Source organism: Lonchura striata, chromosome 1A (assembly GCF_050655825.1).
Source record: "Lonchura striata isolate lonStrDom1 chromosome 1A, ASM5065582v1, whole genome shotgun sequence".
Lineage (NCBI taxonomy): Eukaryota > Metazoa > Chordata > Aves > Passeriformes > Estrildidae > Lonchura > Lonchura striata.
The window spans coordinates 18,038,716-18,066,395 of NC_140741.1; the positions used below are offsets into that span (position 1 = coordinate 18,038,716).

Here is a 27,680-nt window from a genome sequence, read left to right on the forward strand (position 1 = left end):
AACATACAATGAAATTTGAAATAACTTAAACTGAACTAATTGATTTTGGATTTTCTCCATCTTGAAAGCTATTTTCTGATACAGTGTTGGGGAGAAATGTTTAATGTGGATATGACTGGTAAATGCTACTATACTTTTATACCAGCATCAATTTTTTTTTCTTCAAAATTAATTTCTTGCCTGAAAAGGATAAAAATAATTTCTCTTTAAAGGAGGCTTTGCTAGATTGCTGCTCTATCTACACTGCAACATCCAGATGTATATTTATGTCATGACTTGCAAAAGCTTTTCGAGGCACTCCTAAATATGCTTTGAACAGATGGGGAAAGGTAATGCATGGCATTTTGTCAGCACAGACACATGCTGATTCTGACGCAAAAAGTGACATCGTAGTGTATGGATTTCACATATATTTCCATATGCTTAAATTGTTTCAGCCTGTATGCTATTCAAGCATTCATTTTAAGATAACAACACTATTTAAACCTCATTTTTTCCCATTTATCTTCTCATTATCAGAATCCATACTTTGTTACAAATATAGCTGCTTGGGTATGCAGGAGAAAAAAACCAGAGATCAATCAACCAATCTCCTCATCATCCAATGTATTGACAAAGTAAATAGCTCCTAAACCACATAAGGCATTAAGGATGCAGGCTATCATAGCTGCTTAGATGGTTTTCTGTGCTTCAACCCACCTGACACCTCCAGCCAGTGGTGGGCTGAGACTTCTTTCCTGAGGTGCACACATGCACAGACCCCAACTCCTCTCCTCAAAAGCACACACCTCTTTCCTTGCCCTGGCCACTTGCTGCCTCAGCGAGGCAGAGAAAAGAAATCTGCCATTGTCCTTCCCTGAAAGGCTGAAGGACTGCCCACAGGAGGGGATGTCTTACACAAATAACAGGTGCCCCAGGGAAGAGTCACAACTCCTGCTGCTGTGACAAGTTCCATCAGAGCTATCTGAATGTGTGCTCCCAGCTTTACCAGCAGCAATAGCGTTGTCCTCTGGCAGCAACTTATTTGATTTTATTTCTCTTTCACACTTCAGTACTACTCTCTTTTGTTCTCTATATTTCTGACCTGAACTTTAGGAGGAAAATAACACATCTCATCTAGACTAGAAAGGAACAGTTCAGTTTAGGTCAAGCTTAGCCAGCAAAGCCCTCAGCTCATTCTGTGGCTCAAACGCAGCCTGAGCTTTTACTTCAGCTGGATACAGTTGTATCAACAGCATTATCCTCTGTTTAAAAAAGAAAGAGAGATGTAGGCAAATAGATCTAAATGGTTCTAGCTAAGTTCGCCTTAACCTTGATGACTTTCCAGCCACCATCCCAAAGAAAAAAACAGCAGAGACATGAAAGCCGGTGGGATCACAGTTTAGCAAAAAGCTCCACAGTCTAGGTAAACCCGTTTAATTTTATCACTCAATGAAGTTGCTACTGGATACACAATTTAGCATTTCAGAGGCTTGTAACTTGGGAGCTGAGCTTTCCATTGAGACACTGAGAATATTTTCAATAAAAGCAAAACTTTTTTTTTTTCCTTTTTTCTCTCAGCTTAGGGACAGCTGAGCCATTTTGGCTGAAAAATTATTTTAATTTTTTTTTTTAATGTCTGAGGCAAACACCCAAAATGGAAAATATCAGCCAAAGCTGAAATCATTTGGCAAAGATAAGAACAGCTGAACTGAGAGTTTTAGGATGGAAAGCATCAAGCAATCTTCAGCACAGACATAACTTCCCATGCTTCCTACTGCCTATTTCCCCACACCCCCGTGGTGGTCAGGAGAGGTGGTCTCCCCACCAGCAACAGCTCCAGAGGTACAGAAATGCTGTGGAGAACACTGCTGAAGAGCAGTGCCAGGGAGCAAGACCCACCCTGGGATTTGTGAGTCCTGCTTTCAAACTCCTGACCTTCAATGCTGTTGAAAAGGGATTGCTGAGCTGAACAGACCCCAGACAGCTCAGCACAGCAAAGCCCTCAGCACAAACTATCCAGCAACAGCAGCCAAGCACAAAGTCTGGACCATGATTCAGCCTCCTGAGTCCCATCTTTATTTATATACATATTATACATAATTACATACGTATTACAGGTTTTGTGTAAAAAATATGCTCCATTTTTACCTTGAGCAACCATGCCTTACAGTCCCTGGAGGAAAAAAATTGCTTCACTAGAAGAGCAAGGAAGGACAAAGCTAGAAATGTTAACAAGTAAATAGTTTTTCTTTTTTTTTCCCTCTCTTTTTAACTCAGTGGCATGAATGCTCAAGACTCTTATAAATACCAAGTAAGATTTCACAAGGTGGCAAGCCTGAGTTTTTAACGGGAACATTTTGAGGTGCAAGCCAAATACTCTGTGTTAAGGTAAAAGGAAATAAAAAAGTTGACCATAACCTGAGGCCTTGGCTCCTGCCAAGTGCCTTCTGTTATGAAAGCAAGGTGCTCCACACAATCTAATCATAGCACTAAACCTTGTTACAAGCCCTTTTACAGCTCCAATATCTGGGTTACATGGAAACACGCTGGAGAGCCTCCTTGTACTATGAAATAAATGTCATTCTGACTGGCATCCTCTCTTCCAGCGAGTAATTTCCCTCTGCTGATAAATCGATACAGCAAAAACAAATGAGAGTGCACAATGGGCACATTGAGGATTACATTTTTATTCATTTCAGAGCCCCTGCAGCGGAGTTTTTTTAAACACAATAGCAGAAAATTATGCACTCGAGCTGGGGGCAAGGGGGGAGGAAAGCATACCTTAGAGAGGAAGAGAGAAGGAAAAGAGCAAGAAAGGAAGAGAGAGTAAAAAATAGAGGAAGAAAAATAACCTCAGAATTTAGAATACAAGTCTACATTTGCAAGCCTCAAGTTTGGGGTGCATGAGTGTTCAACAAGTATATTGTTTGGCTTATTTCTAAGTTCTTGTTCTTTGTTAAAGCAACAATATTTTGTCTTTCCCCCCCTTTTCAAATTTTCATTTTAACTAATCCATGCTTGGCTCCAAGGAGCTCTTCTTACCCCTTCCATCTGAACTGCTGCACTAACACACACAGGACAGTCACACCCATACAGTGCTGCCCACGTCTAAAGTAGCTCACTCTAAAATGGTCATGTCAGAAGGCACACATTTGCTATGGTGGAGATGGAATTGTAGGAAAATGGACCAAACCAGAGACATTTTGGCATTTCAGCTCAAGGAACCATCCAGGAGTGACATTTTTCAGGTTCTGACCCAGCCTGATCACCTTCAATTATACCCATTTTGGCCCCAAGACTTGAGGTTTCAGTCTTTCCTAGCTAGGAAGCAGAATTGAAAAGAGCTAAACTTCTCTCCTTAGGGCATTCAGCCAAAGAGGGTGCAGCCATGGATTTACTGAGGTGCAAACCCAAAGGCAGGAGCCCAAGATGTTGAGTTGGCCAGCACAGATGTAAAGAGAAACTCAAGGGCACAGCAGGCCACCAGCAGTACTGGTCAAACTCCCAGGTTTTTAGGATTCACCCACTGCTATTAAGGCCAGACCCCAACAGCCCCAAAGACTGGAGACCACTGCATGTCTACAGAAAACTTGGGATCAAGACAGCCAAGGGGAAGCTCAAGGAAAGATAAGTTATTTTTACAGCATAACCCTGAACATGCCACAGGCAGGGAATCAAGGGAGGACATGGTCCTACAGTCCTTGTCCCTAAGAGGGACTCCTGCAAATGCAAGCAGGGCTTCCATTTCATCACTGTGTGGCCACCGGGAGCTGGACCAAAGTGACAAAACATTGTACATTTACTGCCACATGACTGCTGGTTTGTGGCCACTTTCAGCAGTGTCACAGCCCTGGTTTGAGCCAACCACCTCAAGGTGAGAGGCTGTTGAATCTCATTACTAGTTCCCCATACTTCGTTAAATTTGCATTTATTTGGTTCACCCTGTTGTGGTTCCTACAATGACCAACTAGAAATTACACAGAAATGTGCCCTTTTTTTTCCCCCCCTTCCTTTCCCTCCCCACTTTTTATTTTTTTTTTTTTTTAGAGCCGAAAGGCCGTAACATAACAGCAGCATAATGAAAAGTGAAATCCTTTTACAACCCTGGTAAGGCCAAGATGTGCGCCCAATAAATGTAAGCAGACATGATATTCTTTATAATCACAGCAAGATGAAGATGTGAACTGAATATATGCTTTAAAAACATCATAGATTTTATTAGATGCAAAAGATTGAAGCGTTAGGCACCTTTTAGCTCAACTTTCATTTAATTTACTGCTTGCTGTACTGTAGTCTAAAGGGAGTGAAAAAATCCTCTCTCTAATTTTTTTTTCCTTTTCATGAGCTGACCAAGGAGATGAAATCTGGGTACTTTAATTACCATTCAGAGCCAAAGGCCTGGCCTTTGATATGGAAATCCCACTTCAACTCCAGCTTGCTGCTGCCTTTCCCTGTCCCCTTCTCCTTCCAATCTCACAACATGAATTTTAAGTAGTCTTGTCAACACCTGACCATGAAAGCTAACAGAAGCCTGCACTGCTAAGTTGGTTCTGTTGATAATTTTCGTATTTTTTTTTTTAAATTCTACTTTTCCTTAGGAGAGAGAGAGAGAGTGGTGGGGAGAGTGAGGTTAGGAATTGGACAGATCTGTGGAGCTAGATCTTCTCCTTCGTGGTCCGCACACGGCCTGGCCCAGCTCATGCAGCAGCTCACATGAAAGGGTAAAAAAGAAAGGAGAAGCAGGCGGGGCAGGGGGGAATGGATGAAAGCTGTCATGTACATTTACCCTGTTATTGTCATCTGCCTGCTGCATGACTCCCAGCTTTGCTATAATTATTAATTGCACTTGTCAACTGTCATTAATTCCTCTTTAGCATCCCTGTCTTGCAGTAATTAGACAGAACAGCCTCACTGCACTCATTGTTTTGAGAGGCCCCTGAAAGAGCCCAACGGGGCTGTGGAGACACAACTATCATTAATACAATAGAGCACCTCGGCATTAACCCTTTCCAAGTTGTAGAAATCAGAAGCTGATGGCTCTCCCATCCCAGGAGCTCCAGTTGCTGAATGCCCCCTTTTCTTTATAAGGGTTACCATCCAATGGCACAGGAGCAGCTGGAGGCTCCAGGTGTGTCACACCCCACCTGAGGGGCTGCAAGGAGGCTGAATTTTCTGAGGGGCTCAGCATCCCAAGCTCTACCAAAACATGAACTTTTGCTCGACTGTCAGAGGAAGGCGCAGAGCAACAGACTTTATAAACAGCCACCTTTACCTCTTTCACCAGAGTTTAGGGTGGCTGACCAAAAAGCAGCTGTGGGACGTCAGTGTCCTTTGATGCTCCTTTCCCTCCTCACCTGAGGAAAGGGACCCAGAGCATTGTTCTGGCTGCCACTGCTGAGATCTCCAAGCCCAGCTTTGCAATCTCTGCCCCCACAGTAATCTTCTCATGCCCACAGACACACTCTCAAAATCCTGAAGTCCCCAGGCCAGCCATCTCTGTCCTGTCACACAGGTGCCAGTGATGTCCACAGCCTTCCTTACACCTGCCATTGATTTGGTGGCCACAGGTACGTGGCAGGGTGTGGGATCTGCTCTCCCCCAAGGTTGCAAAGAATAAAACCTCAGGGATGTGGGAAAGGGACAGTAGTAAGGGCCCACTTAGGAAGCTCCTTAGCAAAGAACAAAGCAAGCAAATGGGTTGATACTGTATTTGTATCACCATTCTTGGGAACAAAGCTGCACTTCCCATTGGTAATACCAACGTGCTTCTGGGCAGGAAATAAAAGGAAGGGGAGGCAAAACGGTGTTCCCTTATTTAACTTGAATTTGCTCTGGTGCCTGACTATGTGAATGGTCCTTGAAAAAAAACCCCAAAACAAGGAGGAACGAGAGCAACCTGTTGCTGCAACAATAAAAATATCTCTGCAGCTCAACTCAGAGTTTTCTGCTTAGGTTTACCAAACTCTCTCTCTGCAGTTTATCCACTCTCTCTCCTCATCTTTTTAATTGTAATGCTGGAATTAAAGTTTTAATAGAAAAAAAGAGAAGCCAGCCAGGCAGTAGCCATCCTTAATTTTCCTGTCACTTGGGAACACTCCAAGGAGCTCCTGGGCCACTGGACAGACAGACCTTTCTGGGGCTAGGGAAGACCACACTACACAGCTACTACTCCAGTCCCACAGCTGGGAGTAGAGGGAGCACAGATATCTTTTTCTCTTCTAAAAGGTCCAGGAGAGACTACTATTCACTCTTTGGCAAGCAATTTTGCCAAACCTGGTCACACCAAAGATGATCTTCAGCAGCAGTATTCCTTGAATGATATATTTTTAAGACTACATATTCCTGGTTCAAAATCAGAACCTAGACTACTGAAAATGAAAAAGAACTTTCTTCAGCCTGTTAACTTAAGGGCAACAAGATACCTTTGTGAAAAGGGTTTTTTTCCCCATTAAATTTTGCCTATTTTCAATGCTTACCCAACTGAGATCAAAGCCACAAATTAATGAAGCAAATATACTCTAAACCAGCATTTCAAAGTCATAAAATGTTAAAGAACCTTATTCAGAGCTTCAGCTTCTTTGGATCTGGCTTAGTAGCTTGTGACTTACTGAAATAACAGAGAGCTTTGTATAAAGCCATGTGGAATGTATTTATAGTACATATAGAACGAGAAAAATATTTCATAAGCATATGCATCAGATTTTTGGCACTGTGCACCCTGCATCAGAAATAAGAATTTGGCCACAGACCTAATCAGAAAACACTTATTCACTTTTCTCTATTGTGTCTGCAGTCAACCACTGTAAAAATTAGAGCAATTTTTTTCAAAACAGGGCCCAGTTCAGCTGCATGCTAAGTACCATCACTGATTATATTCCTTCTGCATTTTTTAAAAGATGGATTTCAGTGTCCCACAAAACTGGCTGTGCCTTGTATAACAACAAGATTCAACAGCCAAATCTCATTGTTACCTTGTTAGACTGAGAAACTCTGCTAAATCACCTTTAAATTGCTCACAAGGTTACATTTCCCTAAAGGTCAACATGAATACAGCACACGCATATTGTTACAGATTTCTGAATGGCCAGTGATACTAATTCCTCAAGCAAATAAAGCAATTCTATTTTCCATTGCTAATACCAGATGTTCATTTCACCTTCTTACACGAATGTGCTCTTGGGACAGATGTAAACCAATCCCAAGTGCTGGCAAAGAAGGCACCCTAGGATGAAGCTGGCTGAACCCACTGATGATTTCAGGTTTTAGTGTGATCTGCTGAGACATTTCTGTGATTCAGCCAGAAGCTCTGGCAGTAGCTCTGGTTAATTCAAGGAAACAATAGGTGGCTAACAGCCATTCCACTGTGAATTCACGTGCTTTCTGTGGTGAACTTCAGTAACCAGTACATTTTGAGGCACGGTTGGGAAGTTTTGCCAATTAAAAAGTACAACTCAGCAAGCAGCTCTTTATCAAACGGATTCAGCTGCAAATCCATGCATTCCCCTAATGCATAATGCCTGACCCCTGTACATGGGGTATTCCCAAATCATCCCAGCCCATGTTTTCTCCTCCCTCCCCTTTACAGGGCACACTGGCTGAAAAAGCAATTAACAGGAGCACAGAACATCCAACAGGCGCACAACCCTAAAACCACAATATCATTATGGATAATAAATTCTGTTCCACAGTCTCTCCAATGAAGAGTGTTCAAGTGATGATTAACCAACAAGCCAAGTGTTCAGCTGCAATCTCAGCCCATTTTGAACAGCTTTTGCTCAAGGCACACTAGAGCAGAAGATTAAAAAAGCCCCTCCCAAATGCATTAAAAATCCTTTTAAATGACCATCTTCCAGGTTATTATGGCAATAAGTAATATGTGTATATACACATATACATTACATATATAAAGAAAGGGAAAAAAAACCCTCATACAATCCTTCTCTAGATGATTACTTCAACACTTTTGATTTCAGAGATTGAAACTGATTCTCCTAAGCAAGCAGCTTTAACCTAAATCAGAACTCACCTCTTCACCAATCAGAAAGAAGCTTTTTCAGAAACTTATACTTCCTAATAGTTATATGGGCCTTAATCCTCTTGGAAACAGTTTTAAGTCATTATTCCAGGAGTTATTAGGTTGGAAAACAGCTTCTAGGCAAATGATGCTATTCACAAACCTTCTACACCAGAAATAATGGTTGGATTATTTCTGCCTCAAAAGTAGTCTTGAGGTCTGATTTCTGATTTTCTTTATATCTAATGCTCCTGAGGAAAAGAAAACAAAATAAAGGGGAAACACAGCCACTTGCACATTCCAATAATAATGGAAATGTTGGGATTTTTAAATATGTAGAATTAATTTTATTAGGATTATAATAACAGCAATAAGAGCAAGTCTAAATTTTAAGCAGAAGTAAAAAATAAGGGTTTAGCCTCTGGCTTCCAGTGCAATACCTCTCATCCCAGATAATTTCCTTCTTGTCTTAAAAAAAAAAAAAATTACCATTATGTATCACAGGACTTTTCAATAAGAAAAGAATTCGGCCCCAAAGATGTTTTATTTCCAAAAGGCTATCCTGATCAATTGGCTACTCCATTTTATAATGAAAGTCAAATGCACCAACACCGAAAACCACAAAAAAAAGCAGCACCCCCAAACACACAATTATGAGTTCAGACCATATTGATTCATCTGTGCTGTACTGCAAACATGGTTTTCTTCAAACAGATCAAATACTAAAATTTCCATGGCAATTTGGGCCTGAATATGAACATCAGGATTTACCCCATCACTTCTGCATATAGCTGTATATACATGTGAAGTACCCATAAACTTCCTTTTCTCAAAGAAAATAATTGAACTATTAACTTAAACCCCTACCTGTTTAAAACTAGTTATTAGTAATTTTTCACCCATTAATTTTACCCCAAAGATTAATTTCTATTCTTTTTTGAAAAAGGAGGTCATAGTGGAAGATAAATCTTCAATCCACAGCACAAAAAGAGCAGCAGCATCTCTGACTAAATTCTTCACTGAAGAAGTGATATCACTTGGCCAAAGGATTATGTGGCATCACTTTCAGAAGTGTATTAAAAATGTATTAATTTGCCTATATAACAAGTTCATCACTATTGCTCAGGAAAAACCCCTAAACCTACAGGAAAGGCCTTCTGAGGTAAAGAAAAGCTAAAGAGACATAAGGTAATTAAAATAAAAGAAAAGAAAAAGAATTGTTGCATTTGTTCTCCTTAGTTATATTAAGAATAAAACCCCCAAACTAATGTAATAATGTATCCCAGCAGTTCAAATCTTCTAATTTATGTAGAATGGATTATTACTTAGACAATCTGACCCTGGGCAAAACTTCCTCAGTTGAGAAGATTTACAATCTAATTATGCAGGAAGTTCTGCTGAGACAGTTTGGGTGCAATGGCCTTCTATTACATTAGCTTAGCTAAAATTGCTGCTTCTTCACTTGCTTGGGCTTCCAAGTACTCACATGAAAACAGAAAATCCTTCCTTAGTATCTTTTATTTCCCTTTAGTCTTTCTCAGCATTTCTGTGTGTACAGGCACTTGCTCTCCACTGCAGACTGCAGCGAGGGGCTGAGGCTGTTAAAAGCCAAATACAAGTTGCCTTTCAGGCTTTTGTTTTGGCCCCTGTTTAGTGAAGTGACTTCAAAAAGGACCATCAAAGTGCTTTTCATAATTTTTACAATGATAGTTTCTGGGCTCTTTCTCCCCTCCCCTATTGCACATGCCCCTGAAAAAACGCCTGGAGCTGAAGTCTGCTCCTGTATACTTGTTTCTTCATCCTGCACACACAAAACAAGTTTATTTTTGAAGGGTGGTTCAGAGATGTTTTGCTGCTGTCTCAGACACCTGAATATTTTTAGCTATCTATATCATTAGATTAAAAAAATAAAAAAGTTCCTCAACATATACGAAAATAGCAAGAGCTTTGTTAGTCTGCAGAGGAAATTGTAGGAAATTTGGGTCTATCATACTTGGAAGTATCTTTTCTCCTGTAGCTATTTGACAGTGTATCAATACAGCTGAATATACAGACATGTCCTCTATTAACATAGATAGAAAAATCAGTGCCTTTCTTTCTTTATAAGAGGTGTTTTGATTTCAAAAGGTCAATGGATCATACCACAGCCTTTGATCTTGATGACTACCATGTGCAGTAATGTACATTTTTATCTACAGGTGGCAGACCTTTTAAAATCAGCTTCAAATTCATTAGACATTTTTGTTGATAACACCGCCCACATTAAAAGTAAGAATCTGCAGCATGAAGTTGTAATTAATGCTGTCCAATTTAGAGGACAGATTTGTCAACAAAGCGGCTCATTCTCAAAGGCTAGTGACCCCTCTTAGATTTGAGGCCTTAAAGAATAAAAATAATTTTAAAAAATTAGTTGCTCAGTACATAGCAAGCTTTTATTATTTAAAAAATCATTCAGCAATTCAGCAAAAGATTTCTCTTTTTTTTCCTCTCTGTAAAATAGAAGTTTCACTTCCTTGATTATTAAGCACTGCCTGGCAAATTAGTGATTTCTTTTTTGATAAGCTTATTTAGAAGAGGAAAATATGAGAATGTCACAATGACTACTGGCATTTAGAAAGATATAAGTGAATCATACAACTTCTCCATATCTGAATCAATCATGTTAGAATACCATGACTTCGACTGTCATCTCAGATGCCTGTCTAAGGCCTCACCACCAAGCAGAAAAACATCGATTTATACCATAATATTATCAATCATTCACATAATACTGCATTCAAATTTAATTGGATTTTTTTAAATTCTGAAAAACAACAGTAGAATAGCCCTCTTCAGGCTGTCTCTGGGTTTTAGCTTAGTCTGGCCTAAAATCTCCGTTGCACAGCTCATCCACACCTTCTCCTCATTTCCACCCAGGAAAACTGGATGTGTCACCTGTCACCACAGCTGCATTTCTAACCCTGATGTTTTAGCAGCTGCCACTCATGGAACAAGAAACACCTGGAGAGCAACCTGGTCAAAGACATTTGACACCTAACCCATGGCAAACCCATCACACTCCAGAATGCCAACCTCAACTCCACTCCCTGATGTCCACAATAACAAGGGTAAAAAAAAGGCTCCCTAAAGGAAGTGCTTATCTTTGAAACCCTAGTTCTGCAAGGATTTACTCTTCACGGAAATCAGACTAAGCACAAAAACTACTTCAGGATTGTTGTCTCTTCAACCCCCAAAGTCAACAGCCAAACTGAGGTGACAAAATGCAGCCACAATTTTTGATAAAGGGTCTCTCCAGGTGCACAACAACCCCAAAATACATGCCAAAAATGTGTCAAAAATGCATTTGTGACATAGGGCAAGCACATTTCATAAGTTTAGCAAATAAGCATAATTGACAAGAATCTTCAGTTAGAAAGACAGGTAATGAAGTAATTCCCCCTCTTGGTGCAACCCCCTCTGAAGCACCCCTGCTTGCTAGTTATGTCTTATTACATGTGAAAGGTCTTGGGAAGGTGGCTTGTCCTTGATTCCCACAAAAAGCAAGATTAGAGCAGGCCCTCAGGAGTTTGTCTGTCTAACAGGAAAAGTGCTGAAGTTAAGAAACTACATAACTACATGACAAGTCTACAGAGCTACAAATATATATAAAGAATATATGAAAGCAAAAATCATTTTGGCATCAGGATCAACAAGACACAATAACTGGTGGGATTATCTGCAACTGAGTCTCCTGCCAGGCCAACAGCATTTAACCAGATTCTTCCCCATTCAGTCTCCCTAATGACAAGAAACACTGTATCTGCAAAAATTTAGTACTTGGGATATAGATATTTACATAGCAACACTACTAAAATATTGAACATATATCCACAAAAACAAAAAACCCAACAAAAACAACAAAAAAAACCCCAACAAAACAAACAAAACAACAATCAAACTCCAAAACTCTTCCATAGTTATCTTATTGAATGCTTTGAATAGGTTGAAACACAACTGCAAAGTAGTTTGAATAAGTAGCAGAAAGTATGGACAAATTTCAAATATTTACACTGGGAATGCACACCCTGGAGAATGCTTATTTACTGGCTCACATAACCACTCTCCCCCCTCCTCTCCAGTCCAAGAGTGGGTGAGAAAAACTGAGTACACTAATGTCTTTTGTGGTAACCTAGTAACCTTCTCCTTTTTCTCCACAAGCTCTTCCTTGTACCACACTCTTCCTTACTGCCAGCCCTCCAGAATAATTGCACTGTGTCTTCCAATGGCTTTGTTTTCCTACCCAGTGCAGGGGAGTTGGGTTATTCTCGATCTTCGAAAGCTTTGTAAACAGGATCAAACGGGAGCCCAGTCATCAGCAAGAGGAAGGCTAGAAAAATAAAAGCAAATGCATATAAACAATTTTATTTTAAAAAGAAAATACATCCAAAACATGAAACAAAAGCCTGGGCTCTGCTAGACATCCCCCTCCCCATTCCTTTTCATTTAGTTAATGAACTCTTTTTTGCAGAACTGCAGCTGGTGTAAATTAATGTGTGACCCAACATATACCACACGGAAAAGCTGCCATAAAAATATGCAATAGCAAAAAAAGAAAAAAAAAAGACATTATTAGAACTAAAGAAGCACCTCTTATAATGATAAATCAATACAGATATTGAACTAGGAGAAAGATATGACTCCATATTCCTGTATTCCTGTTTCTCTGGAGTGTTTAAGCAGCTCAACTACAGTGAGCATTTTTGCACTCCCAGCCTGACATACTTGCACAGTGAGCAGTACCAGTGCAGCGCTGGGAGCAAGGAGTCCTCTGCACTTTCTTCTGCTTTCAGCTGCCACTCTGTGAGTAGGTGGGTAGCTCACACACTTATTCCATGACTTAGACACTGCCCTGAGGTTCCTCTCCATGACTTAGACACTGCCCTGAGGTTCCTGAGTTGCACCCAAGGCTTCAGGGACTCGCACTCAGTGACTTGCCAAACTCCACCTGAACCTCCACAGCTCAGGAGCATCAGCCAACTCAGATCTCTCTCTGGGCACCTCCTGCAGTTGTGGTTGCTGCTGGGTTACCCCAAACCTTCAGCAGAGACAGAGGAAATGCATCCGAAAGTGGCACAAGGTGTGCACATGTAGGATGAATAACAGGAATGTGCATACTCAAGTCTGAGTTTGTGATGCGACACTCTGTGCTCACACAGGCTCATCTCAGATGTGGAGTGGTTGTCCTTGCCAGGTTTGGCATCCCTAAGTTTTATTACAGTGTATTATTATCAAGCTAGTCTAACCAAAACAATTTGTAGTATGAAATATATGATGAATACAAACAGGAATTTCTTTGATTTTTCAACTACAAAACACACACACGACCAAATTCTGAAACCAACATCCTTAATATATAAACCCAGGAGCTTTTTCCTACTGGTTTAACTTGACAGAATTACTTTTCCAGCCCTACAGCTCAGAGAGCTCCAGGAAAAGCAGCAGTATACAAGACACCACCAAGATCAGGCTGGTACATGAAGGTTCAAAAGAGAACCATCCCTGATTTCCTAATGAGCTCTGCATGCAGGCAAACTTTGTGAAGACAAACCTCAGTTTCCTATATTATTTTTATTTTTGAGCAATCAGATGAACAAACAGACTTGTGTCCTCTGTATATTTTGTATAGAAATCTCCTCAGTCATGAATTTCTGCTCTCAGAAAGATATCTCTAAAATCTGTGCTGAAGAAAGAGGGGGGGGAAGTCATTCCTCAATGAAGATAAGTTATCAAAATTTTCTCCTACAAAGATAAGTCAAGTTTTGTGGGACGTATTAGACTACCTGTTTACCAGCATCACAAAGAACTGAAATATAACAATTGCTTATCTCTTATTACTTGGTTATCAAAATAGCCATTCATTAACTAAATATCATAATATAAAACCAGTCTTTTATCTTCCTTCCCTGACCCACACATTATCAGTATAGCAAACACGGTCCACGAGCTGAGAAAAGAACAAGTCCCACTCAATTCACTCCTAATTAGGATGAAACCCCAGGACAAAACAGATCACAGTAACATTTATTTACAGAATATTCCCCATTATGTTTTTAGCCTTTCCCAGCAACCTGGAACCAAGTGCTATCCCTGACCTCCTCATATGAGCAGAATACAAGGAAAAAGTAACACTTATTTTGCTCATTCTCTTGTTTGCTGCCACCAGCTTTGACCAGAGATACTTGAGTGTCCTTGTCCTGCCTCCTCCCTTACGAAATTCTTTACAAAACTTATGATTTTCCATGACCATAAATATTTCTAGGTTTTTGAAGAGGTTTTTCTTTCTAATTTCTCTGTACTTAGCAGTTATCTTCCACAACCTGGGCAGGCATAGCTACAAAAAAAAAGAAAAAAAAAAAAAAAAAAAAACAACAGTAACATTAACAACAACTACCCCCACCACCTCAATTTCAATCTCAGTTTTATTTGGGTTAGTTTATTCCCATACCGACTTAAGCATTTTCTTCCTGGTAATTTTATCTAAATACATCTTTCTAGCTGGTGTCAAGCAGCTTCAAAAGGGTTGCTTTATGACTGTTGGAAAAGACAAAGCAAAACTCAGGCTAACAAGTGCCTACGAGTTTTGATGGGAATAAGATGATTTTTTTTTTTTCCGGAGCAGAGCTGGAAATATTTGTATGGAAAAAGACCCTTTGAAAAAAAAACAGATTTACTTGTACTAAGCAGACTTTGGTTAGTTAGTTGAAGTAAAAATAAAAATGTGTTTTTAAAGATTAAAAACCCACCTAAATCAACTGTTTATGAACAATGCAATGAAGCAATAACCAAATGTGAACAGAGACTGCTGAAATTATGGTTCTTGGCTACAGCCTTGAGTGGAGAGACAGAAACACTAACAAAAGGGCCTGGTGCCATGTGAAGTAACCTAGATCCTGCTCTGCAATTAAATTCATTTTCCTATTTACTGCAGTTTCCATAGGATGGACCTAAGAAAAATTCTGCTTTTAAACTATTTCTTTGACTCTCTCTCTAATTCCATAACTAGTCCTACAATATTTTTGTTTCTACAGCAACATTGTTGGGAATCATTTGGGAGGACTGTGAGTGCACCATTCCAGAAGCAGGCAACAGCTCCACGTACAGGAATTAAACTAACATTTTCCAAAAAATCCTAACAAATAAAATTTTAGGTATAAAAACCTTGAACTGTAGCACACACCCTTGCAAAGACTTTTACATTATAGAAAGTGATACATTATATAATATATAATATTTCCTAGAGTCAGTTTTATGTATTGTATTATATTTGACTGAAGTAATTTTATTTAAATGTTGCCCAAATTTTAATATGGGTGAAATCACAGGCAACAGCCTTGAGTAGACCAAAGTCCTGCCTCTGACCACAACCTCCCCACAATCTCCACACAGCCTTGCCTGAAAATCTTTCACTATCTGCAAGTTCCATTACTCCTGTCCTGTTTTTTACTGAGGCCACCAGGAAGATGACACGCAGTGACAAACATTGTGGTGACTTTTCTGTGATGATGACATTAGCTTGGGGTATATTTTAGGAAGCAAAGAGAGCAAAGCCCCAAAATTACTCTAGCCATTATCTGCTGGATATTTCTCAGGGATGAAAAAAAGAAAAATTTAAATATCAGACCCCAAGCCCAGCACACATTTTGTACAGAAAATGCAATATTTTACAGCAATGACTCGCAGCTCACCACATTTCACCTGGTGGTTAAAACTTATTCAGTAGTGCATTACAGAGAATGAGAGAAACAGGGAAACATGAGGTTTTGTGCATACACTTTCATTTTCAAAAGAACTCCTCGAGGCTTACAGCTGTTAGTTTTTAACTCTTCAAGGCTTAAATCTGCCTATTAAAGGTTGAGCTGAATGAGTCAAGTGTTATAAAGAAAACTGTGTTGCTGCAATTCCTGCAGGTGAGATCTTCCAAATCTAGCAAATTCTTCTCCACTCTTAAAAAAATGCAATGCATAGAAGAAAAAAGCATAAATATTTTTTAATATTGTTGAATACCGTTGTCTTCAGAGGAGACCATACCTCCTAATTTCAAATGCTGAGTTCTCATTTCTCATTTCACAAGACAAAAATCCAAGCCACATTATGGCCCTTCAGAATGCTGGTTTTGACATGCCCTAGAAAGAATCACAGGCTGGCTCTGGATGTTTTTCCCACTCCAAATCAGTCCAAACTAGTCTAAACAGTGGGCTTGGGGGTTGCTTTAGGGTTGGGTATTTTTGGTTGTTGTTTGGTTGTTTTTCAAATCATTTTTGTGCTAGAAAAATACCAGGTGGCTTGTGCAAGACTACCTCCTCAGTACCTAGCTGTTCCTGTGGCTGGGCTGCAGAAGTCAGTAGGTTTTATTGCTTTTTTTGGGTTTTTTTCCTCTTTTTTTCCTCGCTATTTTTTTTTTAATCTATTTGCCAAGCAGAGTCATTTATCCCCTATTAGATAAAGTATAATAGACTATACCGAAAGGGTCACTGGCCTTCCATTTAATGATATTTCCAGCACCAATCTACATTTTCCCGACAGTGTCCCTCAACACAGAATAAATGGCTGATCTCTTCACAATAACAGCTGATTTCTCTTTATTAAGCTAAAAAGGTCACCATTTTCTATGGCTGGGCCGCCCTGCACTATTGATAATTTTATGCATAAACAAATGGCAAATTTGTGCCACATAAATATGCATTAGCAATTACTTTTTCCTCGGGCAACGCTCGCCGCATGCAAATGTGTCCCTCACAGGGCCTGGTGGCTTTTGTTTTAGCTCTTGAACAGCCAAACAAAAGAGCACAATAAACAGTTTAAAAATTGCCAATCAATAGGAAATGCAAATGCAAAGGTAAATGGCCGGAAACTTGCCCAAACAAATAAAACTAAGTATAAAAAAAAAAAAAGCCTAACAAAAATCATGCAAAGAAATACATAAATAAATGGAAAGGACTCTCTCTCTCTCTTTTCTCCCCACTCTCTATCTACAGTTCTGTTTTATTTCTTTTTGATAGAGACATGGCTAAGGTACTCTCTGCACTGGAACAGTGGAACCCACATGGAAGCACCTAAAATGTACACGTGGTTTTAAGCTGGACCCACACTGGCAGGCAAAGGAGGCAAAAGGATGATTGCAAAAATTCATAGTGGATACATGGCTTAGTTTTTTTTTGGCTGCAAATTTCCATTAAAGATCTTTAAAGAAATGCTACATCTGAAGGAATCACTGAAAAAAAAAAAGCTTCAACATCTTCTGTAAATAGTGATTTGGGATTTTATTACTGGGGAAGTGCTCAGAAAATACCAAGCTATCTGCAACTACATACAGACATCTGTAGTAACTGCCTAATAAATGTTGTCACTTGAGAAAGTTGAACTACATATAATTTCCTTTACCCCAGGGACAGAAAGCTTGATTTTCCCTTGTCTTATCTTGGACTACTCAATTCTGACAGCAAGTCAAAGTTGTACAGAAGAGGCAGGATAAAGGGAAAATATCAGACCCAGACACTAAATTGGCATGACCACAGAAAACCAAAGCTGACAATTTTAGGAGAACTGATGATTCCTTTGAATTTTCCCCTTCTACAGAGGAGCTTTAGTGCTGCAGAGGACAGACTGTGACTCATACAGTGATTATTATTGTTTGCAGACTACTACACATGGGCAAAGAACCCAGCTCAGCAAAGCAGGAACAACACTTTGTGCACAAGTATATGCTAAGACCACCTCCATGACCCAGCCAGGAAACCTGCTTGCTTTCCACACGACATCTGAGGCAGAAACTTTCTTTTTCATGACTCTGATGGGGACATGGAAAGGCATGAGGGATAGTCAGCAGTGTAAGCTGCACCTCAATCTACAAATGTTTATGAAGAAGCCAAACTTAAAATATGTCGACCTGCCTTCTGGTCATATAAAAAACCATAAAACCAAAAAAAAACAAAAAGAAAAAACCAAAACAAAACAAAAACCAAAAAAGAAAAATCCATAAAAAACCCAAAACCCAACCAAACAAAAAAAACCCACCAAAAAACCAAACAACAACAACAAAAAAAACCCTCAAAACCCAAATGCTCCAAAAAATCAAACCTAAAATATAATTTAGTTCAAGAGAAATTGAAAAAACTAATCATGTGCTTCAAGTGTTTCCCATATAGGGGACATCATACAGCAGGTAACCCACATACACAAATTTGTATGATGTTACTGTCCAAGGGTTTTATTTTTAGCAAATGGCAATGTTCCTGTCAATGTAAGCATTCAGCAGCAAGCCTACATTTTTCCCACCCAATCAGCTGTCACGGAATGATAATTTCACAGAATTCATTTCCATGAATTATACTAAAAATCAACAAGCTGATAAATATAAATGTTTTTTCTAGTTAATTCAGTTCATTTCTTGCCTTTCACTTCCCGTGGTTTTAGCTTGGATGATTTTGTAACATCAGTTTATCATAGGACTTTTGATGCTGATAGAACCCGATAGAAGTGTTAAAGGCTATAGTGGCGGTGGTAATTTTTTAAAATTATTCTAAGAGCACTCTTACACATGGTCCAGTATAGGAGAAGCTGCATCAGGCACAGGACAAGATATGCCTTCTCAAAAAGAAAGTTCTCATTTTAGGCTTTTAGCCAAGAGCACTCCCCCACCAGTAACACATTTCAGCCAGAAATCCACAATTTGCAATTTCTGTACATGGTGATAGGATGATCAATTCAACATGGTACATATGTGATATATAGAGAAATGCCCTCTTGCCATCAACCTTCCTTGGCTCTGCTTTTTCCCTTATCATGCACCAAAAAAAAAAAAAAAAAAAAAAAAAAAAAAATATATATATATATATATATATATATATATAATAGCACCTCCTGCTTTGGGTAAGTCAAGGCTCACCCAACAACTGCATACCCATCAAAGGGAACATCCTCAGTTAAAACACTCTGCCTTCTCCAACTGGCCTTGGAGCTGCTCCTTAAACATGCTAATGCTGTCCAGGGGCATCTACCTGCTAGCAGGCTCACTGCAAATCCCAAAGACTTCAGAAATAACATCTTGCAGAAATTTGCATACCACTTTGTTAAGCTGAATGTGATTGAAAGGCCTATGGTTATACACAAAGTTCTCCTGAGGTCATCAACAGAGGGAAAAAAGGCATAAGCAGGTATGCTAAAGCAAGATCAAATAAATTGATTAAATGTCACTGCAATGGTAGTTCTCACGAATGTCTCTGTGGCCAGCCTACTACCATTAACATAGTTAGAAAGTCTGTAATGGGAAGAAAATTATTACTACATAAAATATTCCTACAAGGAGAGACTGCTGCAGAATTGAAATGAAAAGATGTAGCTCAATCTGTTAATGCCCATCCCACATGTGTGAAAGTGATGAACAGTGGAGAATGAAATGTCTGTTAAATCTGTTAACAAGGGTATTTTAAATAGTATACATGGGTCCTTCGGTATTGGTTCCATGTCTTAACAAAATTTGATAGGGTTATTAATGTTAAACCCCAAAACTAGCAGTAGCACTATCAAAACAAGACCTCCAAAGAACATACCAAGAGATGGCCATTTTCTACAACAGTGGGTGGAGTTGTTTTTGTGAGAAGGATGCAGCTCAAGAGAGTGAGAGAGGAATAGAGAAGAAACTATTTTTGTCAAATTCAAGCTCTCTAGCTCTCTCTCCCAATGATTTCAGCTTCTACTCTTGTTTTCTAGCCCCCATTTTCAACAACAGTTATTGCCACTAGTAGTTAAAAGAAGTTTTTCTTTAAAAAGATAGAAATGAGCACTCACAATTACAATCTTCATAGAAACATGCTTTTAATATCAATGATTGCAATTTTTTTTTTTGCTTTTTTTTCAGCTTTCCTGGAAATCTTTAAAGTTAAAGCTTTCTGGCAAGAGCAAGTTCCTTTAAGAACATTAATACTGCAAGAGCTGTCATTGATAGTGTCCAAATACTTATTGTGTATATTTTTATATGATTATACACTTGGAAAAAAGGTAACTAGATGACAATACAGATGCTGACACATCTGCATGCTAAGCTTCTAGAATTTAGCTATACACCAATTCTTCCCTTGATGCCATGTTATTAGATCATTACACACATGCACACACACACCTGAGGATACTCAAAAGCAACGAATTTCAAGCATTACAGATTAATCCCACCTCCTCCCCCTTCCCAGACTAAATATTAGCATTTCAAGATGTGTCCTCCTAATGCAGCTACACCCCTGCTCTTTGATGCTTCATTCTTCTCCCTTCAATTCATTGCTTTCAGTTGTTTTGAATTGGGAAACATCAAAAACTCAGCAAGAATTTAGCGTGAATTAGTATCAGAAAATTAGTGGGGTTTTTTAATTAAAGAAAATGTGATGTTTTTGTTCTCTAAATCTCCTTCTTCCTCTTCTCTCTCCACCCCAAAAATAATCAAAATGTGCTTCTGCAATCAATCTATATCTGAAAAGTAAGCTGGATTTCTTATCTTTCCTTCATATTCACTACCAGTAACAGCTCCATGATTAAGACTCAGCTGACAGTTCTCATGCCACTGAAGTTGAAAAAAATCCAGCTCACTCCTCCAGTAGCCAAATTGGTCCTGTAGGAAGGGGAGGGGGGAAGGAGTTTGGGGAGATAAACACATCTGATCGGGAGACATCCACAGCAAGGCAACACTCCCGGCTCAGAGCTACCAAAGCACCCATCCCAGACAACCACAGCCTCTCAGCAGATAACAGATTTAAGTATTCCACTCAAAATAGTAAGAAAAAATTCTGAAGGTTTCCATATGAACCCAGCAGAATTGACCAAATGTATCCATCTGTTCGCTTTCATATAAGCAATATGTATGCTGCCAGGATTGGACCTCTTCTAGGGCAGGGCCCTGGGACTTCAATTACATCTGCCACTTCTCCGCTTTACAGCAGCCTCAGCAGCAAACCAGGAATTGCTTTTTTTTTTTTTAAAGCCTCAAAATAGCATCCTGAGGAAACACACAAGAAAATGACTATTTCTACATTTCCTCCCTTTTCTACCTGATGACTTCGCCTCAGTACCTAACATTAATATCTAAATGGGATGTTCTGAGCTGAAAAACATGGAAGCATTTCAAGAAAGCTTTTTTAGTGTCTCATTTCCATCTCCTTAGTTCAGAAGGGACTATTTCATTAGCAAATTTGAACACCTTCAAGCAACTCATGATGAGAGTATCCCAAATCAAATTAGTTACCTCACCTCTATTAAACTGGCAAAGCAGCAAATCCTCATCCCTGCCCTCAGTACATAATCACCAATACAACAGGCAGACCAGAACTTCCAAATATGGCTGCACCTTATGTACCCCAAACTTGAACTGTAGAACACAAATTACTTTTGAAAATTTATATTGCTGATAATGTTGCTTCTTTCAGCTAAGACAGTTTGCTGGGTTTTTTTTTTTTCCTGATGCAAGCATGAAAATCTGGTTCCTTGAATGCAAAGTAGTACTTCTTACTTTAGCAACTGTGGTACATGCAAAAAATCAGCACAATAAAGGCAAAGGTAAATTTTGAGAAATTCCCTAAATCTCTGGAGTAGTGGTTTTCAGAGGACTGAATTCCAAACAACCAGTGTTGTAAGGCTCCCATTATGTTCTCTGCTTTTCTCTCTAAATATCCAGCATATCAGCAGTAATCACACCACCACTGATCAAACCTCTACCACTACCATAGGAAACATCATAATCTTAGTTGTGGTTGGCCTAATATATATAGTATTTATAAGAAAATAAATGCAGCAGCCAATACACAAAAACAGTGAGTATAAGAAATGAACAAATTAACTGCTTGGCTTCATACATTGCCATTCATGACCTGAGCCACTTTTTTCTTTTTTTTTTTCAAATCTCTCTCACTGACACAGGTTAAATCATTCTTGGATGACCTTGAAATGGGCACAGAGGAAATAATCTCTTGCCACTTGCCCTTTGCAACCACCGGTGGGAATGCTGCCCAAGACTGAGGGGCAGGGAGCTCTCAATTTACAGATATGCAGACAAGATTTGCTGAAAATCAGTGATACAGACTGGATGGCCTGGTACCTTGGGCATGCTACCCTCATTGTGGCACCCTGCTTCATAGGCTTCTTCCAGCAGTTCTTGTGAGTCACCAGAGTGCTCCCAGGTTTTGCACTGGGAACTGCTGCAGAGGCAGTAAAATGTCACACCCTTGTGTTTGCTGCCAGATTGTGAAGGCAGCTGAAGCAACTTAACTCCATGTAAAGACCTAAAGCACAGCAAAGAAGCATGGATTAAAGAAATGGAGTAACGGGCCAGCAGGAGCTGAAGAGAAACAAGTATGAGTGAAGATGAGAAAGACAAAAATTAATTTAGAATATGCCAAGATTGCCAGAGACCACTACCCGCAAAACTGGGAGTAACTGTTGGACTTCTGACTTACTCAACCCATCTGCTGCTGTCCACAGCTGGCAGAAACTAGCAGGACTTTCTTCTAAGTATCTGTAAGTAACAGCCCTCTGATGACCTAAGTGAGAGGGAAAGGGTGGTAGACCTCTACAACATTTTCAGTTTAATATTATAAAATTCTCTGGTGAAAAAATACTGAGCCAAAGTGAGCAACCAACAAAACACTGTGCTTTAAGATTTCACAATTGTTCCTTATTTAGCTGTCACAAACCCAAGTGAAGATTCAGTCTTTGCGTATACAGATTGCAATACTCTCTAATTATGTGACCAAATTCCAGTTTTTTTCTAGGAGAATATCACTCCAGAAGAGCCAGCTCTGTGAAGGAACATGAGTTGCATATTACAAAATTGTCTGCTGGACCATGAACTCTTTTGTTTTAGGTACTGGAACATGAGAATTGAAGGCAGCAGAGATTTGCAAGCAGAAAGGGGGACAGGTTTGCAGGAATCCAAAAACTTGCAGGAAGCCCTTTGTCATCCATGTCCCACTTTCTGACCCAGTGCACCTGAACATATACTTTGCTATATTTTGGACTCAACTGATGCTTTATTTTATAGATACAAAGAGCTACAAAAAAGTGAAAACAACATTTTGAGAAGTCAGATCTGCCCCAGTTGTATTTGGAAGCCTATCACAGGAGTTACCTTCCCTACACATCAAATGGAGGTGGGGGGTGCCTCTAAAGGCTTGCATGGAGAATTTAATTCCAAGTACACTCTGCATTTCCTTCTCTCTGCTGACTGAACAGAGGCCGAAGCAAGATTCCTCCTCTTCAGCTATCATCATGAGGAACTCACAGAAAAGGCTACGGGCATGTATCCACCAGGGATCAACCACTCCACTGAAAGCCCAATCCTTCTACAGGTCTGCCACCTGGCCAGTTTGGAGCCTGGACTGTCACATGGCTCTGGCCCCTGATGCACAGCAGCATCACTTTGGAAGAAGGGCAGGAAATGCCTTTTTCCTCAGGGTTCCCCTAAAACAGGTGGCAATGGCACAGCCCTGGGTAGCAGAGTTCAGACACTTTCACGTAATCCAGAAACTGCCTAAAGCAGACAAATATTCAGAATTAAGCAGGCTTCAGAGAATGGATTGTTGCCAGGATTTAGGATGACTGCGGCTATACAGGTAGAATTTGACTGAACTGGGGGGTTTTCTTCCCCTTCAAAAACTTCCCTCATCTGTAAAACAGAGTACCACCAAGACAGATGTTGTGAGAATCAATTACCATCTTTACAGCATATAGATAACACAGTGATAAACATCACAGAGGAGGTTATAGGATGTTATTGATTTTCACATGTATTGTTGGTTATACCAATAATACTACAGAATTTCTGTTTTTAAGCTGGGGTTTGAATGTGTACAGAATATGCCTACCACAGGGACACAAAAAGGATTAAGAAAAATGTGGACTATCTTCTCATTCTGTCAGCACTGTCATTTCAGTGGTCTGATATGTGATCATGTAATTAAAGAGTGTATCATAATGCATATGCACAAAGGGGTTGAATTAAGGTTGTGCAGACAAATCTAATTCTGGCATTTCCTATGCTTTGAGAGCCTGACTTCACAATCTTAGTGTTCATTTATCCAACAGTTTCTGTATGTAATACCATACATTATATACACGTGTCTGGAACACCTTCCCCATTGCTGCTCATTCTGATTTTGGGAGATATCTTTTTATGAACACACACATGTCGCAAAAGCAGGACAATACAGAGCCATGTCCACTGACCATCCTCCCTCCTAATTCATGCCATTGCTCATTGCCATTGATTTAACCACAAGAACAACCAAATTCTTTTTTCTCATGTGCTAGTTCAGTTTGGCTTATACTTGGGGAAAACACTTTTTCTCCTCTCTTACAATTTCAGCATTTTCTCTACTTACTGAGGACAACTTTCATTGCAGCCCTTTCACAACTCACAGAAAGAGCTCCATTAAGGCACTGTGCTGTGCTCTCTTGCCCTGGCAGTGCCTGTTTTTTCTGCCAAGCTCTGGCCAGCCACTAATGCTTACTCCCCCCAGTTTCTGGAGTTTCCAGCCTGCCACTGTGTGCCCTCCCAGTCCCTGGAGCATTGATTCTAGCTGGGATCCTTGTAACACACAGGTAGTTTTGCCAGCTAAGCCCCAAGGAAGATGCTTTTATCCCAGACAGAAGATGTTCCAGCTTAGTCCAAGTGCACCATTTAGTCCCCAATCACTGCCCATCATTCCACAGCTTTGTTACTCACTGATACCTTAAACACATCTTTCAAAACAAGCCCCAAAACCTCACACGATCAGCTTTAACTACTACCACACTGTTGCAATATACACACACACACTACTCTGCAGCTCTTAACCAGGCATCCCTGATAGCAGCTACAATACCAGCTTCAAGCTGATGTCAAGCTTTTCCTACAGTCACACGTGGCAAAATGCACTGCTTTTTTTGGTTTTTGCATGTGTTCTCTGGTGTACACTGATACTGTACCTCGTGAGGCAGGTGAGCATGCCCTCACTGAGGGAAAAATCACCCTGGTTCGTACTAATGATAGCCACAGTGAACTCCAGGACTGAAATGATGGGAATTTCCTCTTGCACAGTTTCATAAAAACAACGTTGAGCACTCACAGACACTAAAATCACCTTGAATCTGAGCTTCCTGAGAGGCAGTTTGCAGTCTCACACAGTTAACAGTCTAGATCCTTTCCTCCTCCTCACACCAGTTTTCTCTCTCAATTTCATAGAATACAACCTACAGTTGTCCTAGAATTCTAGAAAGTGATAATTTTCTGTAGAGGTAGTTTATCTGACATTGGGCCTATAGCACAGGAGGGCACTTGTAGCTTCTAATCATCTTCTCCATCTGTTCACCATAAGCAATGTTGATCTTCAAATTGCACAACCTACACAATCCTGAAAGAGTCTTTTACTTTCCGGTAGGACAATCTGCTCCTTCCCTTTCCCCGTCTATTGCAATCTGCAGGATCCTTGCGCTGCCTCACATACGGAGAACGAGAACATATCAATCCACCCTAAATGACCTCGAAAGGCTGAATCAGTCAACCAAAATAGGCAGAAGCTGCAGCTTCCCAGCAGACTCCCCCTTCCTGAAGTTATCTGTAAATCCCACCCTTTGCAGTGCAGACCCTGCAGCAAGGCTCTGATCACAAACGTGGTCCCAAGCAAGGCTGGAATTGTGTCAGGGCGTCTGTGGGGTCTGAAATGCTGCTCCCAGCAGCCTGTCCTGAGCCTTTCCGACCAAGGCAGCCCGATCCTTCCTTCAGGCAGACAGCCTTGGAGCTGCCCCAGCCCGGCATCACGCCACCCACGCCTCTCCCCACGCTCTGAAAGGTGTCTGCAACAGCAACAAGCCAGCTGGCAGCACCACACTCCTTTGTCTGCCCAGGAGACAAGCATTCCAAAGCTGCACTGCAATGGGGTGAGGCTTCCAGGAGAGGAAATGACAACCACGCTAGGAAGGGAGAACTTGGGAATTCTGATGCCTGACCACAGGTGCCCCCATGAGCTCAGATCAAATGGGAAGTAGTTAATACAGTTTACACAGAGAAAATGAAGAGAAAAAACAGTTATCTGTCTCTCCAGAGCATCAAATTAACCTTTTATATGAACGATTTTGGGATGTTTTGCTTGTGGTATAAATACTGTTTGTCCTGCTCCACCACTACTTGCTTGCTATCATCAGCCACTGAAGACAGGAGGATGTGATGCTAAGTGGCATAAAAACTGCAAATCGTATTATGCTGGTTGTTTATTTATTGCTATTTGGTGAGAAGAGAAGAAGTGAACCCACCACACATGTTTAAAAAAAAAAAAAAAGGCAAATAAAACAAAGCCCCAAAAAGCCACACAAACACCATAGCAGGTCAATGTCCCCTGTAGCCAAAAGATGCTCCACAATATGGGGCTGAGTGAGGGTAAATGAGCCCAAATAGGGACAAACAGACTGTTAGTGACACTTAAGAGCTGACAGGGTATGGGTAAGAGGCTGCCACCACTGTGGCAGCTTTATCACACACCACAAAACTGATGGGGATGCTCCTAAGCACAGTCCTGTTGCAGAATTTCTGAGAGACAGAGGTTGTGATTTATGTTTGGAATGAGGTTTAAGCTACCCAGTCAGACTAGGCCTGATAAACCTTGATGGGGCCTGGAAGCCTTTGATGCAGTGAGAATTTAGTTGTGGAGCAGTCAGAAATTATGTTAAGGTAACTACAAAGTAATCAGCTATCCGAGCATGAATTAGAGTAGAGCTGCAGTGTGAAAAGTCTGACCACCTTAAGGAAAAGGTAAACAATGTTAGTGTGCCAGAGTGTCTTTGTAACTGTAAACTATGTAGAAGCTTATATAAACTATCATCTTATCTCGAATAAAGGGAGAACATTTGATTAACCACATTGGTTCAGAACTGCATTTGTCTTGTCCAACTTCCCATTTTCCTGAGGCTCCCTGGCTTTTCAAGCCACTGCACGTGCACTTCTCTTAAAGCTCCATCTCCTACACATCTGTGAATGCACAAGAATTCAGCTTTCATTGCATTTTTATTAGGTCTCTATTTCTCCGCCTTCTGGGTAAAGCTGGCAGAAGCACTACTGACTTAAGGCCTGAAGTAAAACGAAGACATCATGATGTTTTTGCTCTAATCCTAATATTTCTAAATCAAATATTGGAATTTTTTGGCTAAGCATTTAAAAAAATTAAAATCTGGCCTTATATGACAGAAAATACCTCTAGGTGTTTGAAACTTGAGGTATAAACAACCAAGAATACCAGGCATGAGTACAGAGGGATGACTAGCAGTGATTTACCCTCACAGATGCCCCCAATCTGGCAGGCAAACACAAAATTGTGGCACTAGGGCTTTTCTTCTGCTCTCAGCATTCCTTACCCATACTATAATGTACTGTTTTTAGCTACTTGTGCCTTAGAAATGGAGCCTTTATGCATAAATGCCTGCAAGAAACAAAACTTTCCAGATATGCTCTGGTCTTGGGCAATTTCATTCCAGGCATGAGAAGCAGTGTGACCTCCTGAAGTGGGAGCAGGCTGAACCCTACCTACAGCCCCAGTGTTTGAAGACTTTAATTCAAGAAACACTGTGATGAGTAAGGACTTGATGTTTTACTGTCCAAATGTTTATTTGTCTGCACTGTTTTTACCTATTGGCTCCA

At 40.2% G+C, this 27,680-nt stretch overlaps 1 protein-coding gene across 16 annotated transcripts in view; it reads right to left on the bottom strand.

The window, feature by feature from the left end:
• SOX5 (SRY-box transcription factor 5) overlaps nt 1–27,680 on the bottom strand; it is a 607,791-nt gene that overhangs the window by 449,372 nt on the left and 130,739 nt on the right. For 15 of the 16 annotated variants that reach the window (XM_085570319.1, XM_085570322.1, XM_085570337.1 and 12 more), the window contains one exon: nt 12,276–12,362. The exons of the other annotated variant lie outside the window; for it this stretch is intronic. The gene's annotated coding sequence lies outside the window, so the exon portion shown is untranslated. The remainder of the gene's footprint in view (nt 1–12,275; nt 12,363–27,680) is intronic. 16 annotated transcript variants of the gene reach the window in all.